The sequence below is a fragment of the Temnothorax americanus genome, unplaced genomic scaffold (genome assembly GCF_048541705.1).
Source record: "Temnothorax americanus isolate GAGA-0224 unplaced genomic scaffold, ASM4854170v1 Scaffold73, whole genome shotgun sequence".
Classification (NCBI taxonomy): Eukaryota; Metazoa; Arthropoda; class Insecta; order Hymenoptera; family Formicidae; genus Temnothorax; species Temnothorax americanus.
The window spans coordinates 717,846-724,954 of record NW_027509796.1 but is presented as its reverse complement, the minus strand read 5'-3'; positions in this window follow the sequence as shown (position 1 = coordinate 724,954).

Genomic DNA, 7,109 nt, shown 5'->3' with positions numbered 1-7,109 from the left:
AAATCAGATGATTTCTGAATCACGAACTAAAAAAATATCTATTACGAACGATGTCAATTACTACGAAAACGAAATAAACCTATATATATGACTGTTCCACAGTACCGTGTGATAATAACACAAACTAAAAAAATAAAATATCTATAGGGAAATATCCTCCCCCTTTCACGTGGAAAAATAGAATCTTAGAATATCTTTTTTTTTTTTTTTTTTTTTTTTTTTTTTTTTTTTAATTAAATAAAGGAAAGACCGTGGAGGTAACCCATGTGGCCATAATAGAGAAACCGAAACTATAATCTGTATCACATCCAAAGTAAGACTTATGACTGGATTAACATGAACTGCGCGGATCACTTCCCCCTGCGGCCAGTTATTATCTTGAGATTATCTTGAAGAGTAAATATCTTGCTACTCTGCTTTTGAGCGTCGGATGATCTGAAACAGTAAAGTTGCGTGTGTCACAATAAGTTTTTGATTTGAATATATACCAAATATTGAGCATTTGTATAAAATATCTTGCACATACGTATACCTTGTATCTGCTGTATATGCTGTACTGTATATGCTACTTAATCTCCTTGACTTCTTCCTCTGCCTCTTCCTCTTCCTCCATCTCCTCTTCCTCCATCTCCTCTTCCTCTTCCTCTTCCTCTTCCATCTCCTCTTCCTCTTCCTCTTTCTCCGCCATAATAGTGGTTGCTATATGTATCGCTCATGTGAAACAAAAACTGGAAGAATGTTTTTGCCTTACGATGTTTACCAGCTTTCGTGCCCCTTCCTCTTCGTGCTATGATAAAAAAGTAAGTCATTAATATTCATAAATATAAATATAACCAATTATATGTGTAAATATAAATAAAATAATCAATATGTACAATTCACCTAAATCAACAAGGCCGGCAGCAGCGGCGGTACTAGAAGGGCCGGCAGTAGCGGCGGTACTAGAAGGGCCGGCAGCAGCGGTGGTACTAGAAGGGCCGGCAGCAGCGGCGGTATTCGAAGGACCGGCAGCGGTGGGGATACTCGAAGGACGGGTAACAGTAAAGATACCAGGATTGGCTGCAGCAGCAGCACTCGAAGGACCGGCAGCAACAGGGATGCTAGGATTGGTTACAGCGGCAGCACTGGAAGGGCCGGCAGTAGCTGGGATACTACGATTATTGGCTGCAGCGGCAGCACTCGAAGGGCCGGCAGCAGCGACGGATCTCGAAGAGCCGACAACAGGAGCGATACACGTAAAATCAGAGGAATCTTTGAACAGGAGTTCCATATTTTCCATATCAATCTGAAATATTTTCAATGTATTAAAATTAAAAAAAAAACATGTTATAAATATGCATTTTTTATACTTACGTCATCTTCAGTTTCGAGAGACGGAATTTTTTTTTGTCCAGAAGAAATCATTTTCTGCGCGACGAGCGACGAGCATGCGATGAACAACGATGCGACGAGCGACGAGCGACGATGCCAAGAGCAATGAAAAATCTGAAAACGAGACGTTTGTCGTAAAAACGAGACGTTTGTCATGGACGTAATACATGCACTATAAAAATCGCAGATTCAGTTAAGAAAGCATTAATGACCGCGTGGTACACACAAAATAGTCTTTGACGACTTATAAAGCCTTTGCTCAAGACTCTCATATAACGTAACGTGCAGTGTCAACGCATAAGAAACCGTAACCGATACGTTTTTTATGCGTTAACCCATGTTACGTTATACTACGCTATCACACGAGTCTTGCGCAGAAACTCTTACGTTTGTCTCTGCTAATTTCATAACTACAATAGACATAAGCACTTACATGTCTCTCTGCTTCTTCCTTGTTTCGGAATGGCACTTGATCCGGGCTGGATTTTCCGAGAAACGACGCGACGAGCGACGATGCGACAGGCGACGACGCGATGAGCAATCTAATGGCAAAGAACGAGACATTTGTCGTAGTCATGAACGTGATATTTTTACGACTTACAATTAGAGCCTTTGCACAAGATTCTCGTATAGTAACGTAGCGTAACGTAACATGCAGTGTCAACGTATAAGAAACGTATCGATTACGGCGTTATACGTAAGAGACTGCATGTGAAAGAATCGATCTCGATCCGAGGCATCTATTAAGTAAGTTTATAACCGATGCGTTTTTTGTGCGTTAACCCTTGTTACGTTATACTACGCTATCACACGAATCGTTTTTTACGTCCACAACTACAATAAACGTATGTACTTACGTGTCTCTCTGCTTATTCTTCTTTGCTGTATACGACTTCTTCTTCTTCTTCTTCTATTAGATTGGTTCCTGCCGCTTTTCAGCGGGCAATACGGCCAGCTTTTTCCCCTGTTTGATTACTAAGTCTGGTATAATGTTGAGTGGCGAGGTCTAATTGGCAATTGCTATGCAGACAGTATCAGTCGCAGTACTTCAAAAAAGGTTTTTCGTTCGGGTGGAACACGTCCGAACACGTTTGAACGTGTCGTCCGTGTCTTCACGCGAAACACGTCCGAACTGGTCCGCGTACGTTGTGCGAATTTGCTGTATACGACGAATAGCACTCGATCCGGGCTGGATTCAATAACGACGCACGTGTCGACCGACCATCAACAATCGCGAAACCAGCGCAAAACGCAACTTTTGTGTGTGGCGCCTTCGCTTTTGTGGTGCAAAGCATTGATTGGTTGATCAGAAAATTTTTATAAGATGGTAACATTGATAAAATGGTAACATTGAGCACGTTCAGCAGACAAAAGAGACCAGTAAGCGCTCAGTGATTCTGTAACATGATTGGTTCTTGCCTTTAGTTCTTCACTGGATTTAAGGCTGGTATTCATAGTCAAATCTTATATTTACGACCGTCTTAAATACAATCTTAAGATGTCATTAACCAATCACAAAGCCGTATTAGCATCTTAAGACATTACTTAAGACGGTCTTAAAATAAGAACCGACTATGAATACCGACCTAAAAACTTTCGCACATGAATTGCCATAATAACCATAAACATAAAACGTAAACATAAGCTGAAGAACCAATCAGTATATTGTTATTGCTTTAACTTTATGTATTCTAGAAGACGATAGAAATGAGCCGTAAACAGAAGTAAAGTAAAACCGGTTGAAATCGTACTTACTCCTGCTTACGGCCAACTCGTTTCATCATTTCTATCGTCTTCTGAAATACATAAAGTTAAAGCAACAATATACTAATTGATTCTTTCGAAACCTTACTGTTATGTTCTACTACGGAAAAGTGTGTGTGCCCTGCTTTATACATCATCCAATTTTTATTAGACATAATTTTAATTCGTCCAATTTTTATTATGTATAGACTTAATTTTAATTCTGCCACTAGGAAATTTGTAAGTCGTTTCTTATGAATCAAGCTTGAATTCGATGTCTAGGGCTGCGTTCGGGGAGGCGGCCGGGGGAGCGCGCTATTGCATTATAGAACAAGGATAGAATAAACATAGTTTTCGGTGTCCAGGTGTAATAATACGTTGAATTGGATGTCTACGTGTCCCAGGTTGCCGATGACGAGGTCCACATAGTGCGCTCCGTAGTTTTCGGTGTCAACGTGTATTTATACCTTGAATTTGATGTCCACGTGTCCCAGGTTGCCGATGACGGGATCCAGATAATGCGCTTCATAGTTTTCGGTGTCCAGGTGTAATCGTACGTTGAATGCGATGTCTAGGTGTCCCAGGTTGCCGATGACGAGGTCCACATAGCGCGCTCCGTAGTTTTCGGTGTCTACGTGTATTAATACACGTGGACACGTGGACATCGAATTCAAGGTATTAATACACGTAGACACCGAAAACTACGGAGCGCACTAGGTGGACCTCGTCATCGGCAACCTGGGACACCTAGACATCGAATTCAACGTACGATTACACCTGGACACCGAAAACTATGAAGCGCACTATCTGGATCTTGTCATCGGCAACCTGGGACACGTGAACATCGAATTCAAGGTATTAATACACGTAGACACCGAAAACTACGGAGCGCACTATGTGGACCTTGTCATCGGCAACCTGGGACACCTAGACATCGCATTCAACGTACGATTACACCTGGACACCGAAAACTATGAAGCGCATTATCTGGATCCCGTCATCGGCAACCTGGGACACGTGGACATCGAATTCAAGATATTAATACACGTAGACACCAAAAACTACGGAGCGCACTATGTGGACCTCGTCATCGGCAACCTGGGACACCTAGACATCGAATTCAACGTACGATTACACCTGGACACCGAAAACTATGAAGCGCACTATCTGGATCCCGTCATCGGCAACCTGGGACACGTGGACATCGAATTCAAGATATTAATACACGTAGACACCAAAAACTACGGAGCGCACTATGTGGACCTCGTCATCGGCAACCTGGGACACGTAGACATCGAATTCAACGTATTATTACACCTGGACACCGAAAACTATAAAGCGCACTATCTGGACCTTGTCATCGGCAACCTGGGATACATAGACATCAAATTCAAGCTTGATTTATAAGAATCGACTTAAAAATTCCCTAGCGGCACTTTCTGCCAAGCATAGAGAACCTACTTTTCCGTTGACTCAATATTTATTATATATATATACCTAATTTTTACTTAAATAGAAATCTTCCTCCTGACCGATAAGTTTATCGACCTAATTTTGAAATACGCGCGCGATATCGAAACTGGCGATACCTGCGCCGCCAGCGTCGAAAAAGTGAAAAGGACGTTTCTCTGATAATCATAATAATATTGAATGAGAGCGTTAGGAGTATCTTAAAAATAAATTTTCACATTTGGACTTTGCGTCGCAATATCTCCGCTCGTAAGGCACGTAGCGGAATATTATGAGAGAAACCCCCCCCTAATTGGACCCCAAGCTATCGATCAAGCCTACTTAAAACTTGATCCGTTCACTCGTTATCGAGATCTCAACATCTCGGGTACTCGCAACCCGTCGCGTCGCGTAAAAGAGTCACGGTCGGTCTCGCTCCGCGTGTACTTGGCGCGAGACACTACCGTGTCTCTTGATATGTATATACGTCACATTATACCGCTCCTATAGGAAACGAGTGACTCGTTACGGAGTCTCGTGGTTGACGCGTCGTCGTAACGCAAAAGGCGTAATCTTAATCGCGATGTACGTACGATCGCGGCTAATACTTCACGGCACGATATAATAGCTTTTTACCGCGTTTTTATGCACCGTATTATATGCACGACATTCGATCGGCGGCTCACCTAACGCGGCCCAGTGACCCAAATAAGCCACGGTTTCGAGCCCAATCATGCTCCTTCGAGAGGGCCCACCTTCTTCCACGCAGAATCGAAGTCCCCTTCTCCTAATTCCGTTCTGATGCTCGTGTGTGTATACAGCTTCTGTCTCATATCCTCATATCTGCAAACCGCGTCAACGCGAACGTCCGTTCATCTTCATTTCATCTCGGACGCAATCTTGCGTGTGATGGTACCTTTGGATAATACATCTGAATGACATGAAGTACCGTTTCGGTTTTTTTGCGAGAAACATTCCAAGACTGCGCAAATCGGCGATTTAAGCAGAAAATTTTTTTTATCTCGACAAGAAGAAAATAATTAATTTGTTAATAACGTTCTTGTCGCGCAAAACTTTATTTCAAGTTTAATTCTAGATGCAACAGATCGTGAAAATACTCTTTTTTTTCTTTCCTCGTTCTTTTTCATTCAACGTTTTCCTGACTCGTCTCATCCACTTTCCTTCGCGGTACATTCTCCGCCAGCTGCTGCCGTTAATTATCCCCGCGTATTTTTCACTCGTTGGTGCGTCGTGGTGGGACGATTAGCCATTTATCACGCGCGACGCGCACGTAGAAGCGATCTAATTATCGGCAAGATCTTCGACGTTGCGCGTCGTCGTCGTAAATTCCCTTCAAAAAAGACGCTTTGGTCCTCGACCGCGCATGTGTGTGACAGGTGAAACGACCGCGACAGATATAAGATCGTGACATCGAGCCAGAGATCGTTTTTGACGCAGATTATGCAGATGAGGCTAGTCTTCGACTAGGAAAAAGGACGGGGAAATCGGTAAATAGAATTGTGAATTTATCTTATTCTTTCGTGATCGCAATTTTTGATTGAATCGCGATTTTATTTTGTTCAATGGAAAGTAACAATAATAAGATTGACATCTGTTATTTAGAGCGTCTTGATGCATTTAGATCCAGTTCCAGGATCCAAATGCATACGTTGTTGCAAATTACTCTTGTCGCTTTTGACAACCTGCTTCGTACAAGTTTCCTGCTTTTATTTTTATCGCCTCTTTCCGTTCACGCGACGGCCTAATTAAGACAAGTGTCCGTAATATATTTTGACGTTTCGGAGATATATTGGAGATATTACATTCCACACTCTTTTTTTCCGCGTTAACTGTTCAACGGCAGAAATGTAGACCGTACAAATCATCGTACGAACTATTAATATTTCGACCAGAGTGAGTATTAAGTCGTCATAAGTCATAAGCAATACGTCCCCAAGCGATACGTCGTTTGTTTGAAAGTTCTGGAGCATGACGGTGAATGTGGCACGATCGAGCGAGAGCGCACGCGTTTGACATGGACCGCGCGTTATCGGAGGATCATTTCTGTCATACGATTGTTTGATTACGTCATAATGAAGACCGTGCGCGTGCATAATGAGCAATCGTGCGAGCATCGGTAGGGATCTTCTTGCAGGAGAATTGCGTAAGACGTGACTAATCGTAATAGCGAGAGTCGTCAATCTCTAGTACAGTCGTGTCTTGTTCGTGTCGTGTCTGTTGCACGAATTGATAAAATCGAAATTCTTTTATTCTTTATTCTCGGCGATAGTCTACGCGCGTATCCCGTGTGTGTTATTGAGCGATATGCCATAAATAACTCTCGTGTGAAGCTGTGAAGTCAGGGGCAGCTGCGCTGGAAAGCCTTTATCCAGCGAATTCGGATGCGCGGCGATTACTCACTGTCCAGCTATACTAAATACCGTCATTTTTACACTCAGGCAAAGCTGTACGCGCTATTCTCTGGGAACAACGCGCATGTTTTAGCGCGGTTTGTTTGATACAAATCCATCCATTGTTACGAGAAT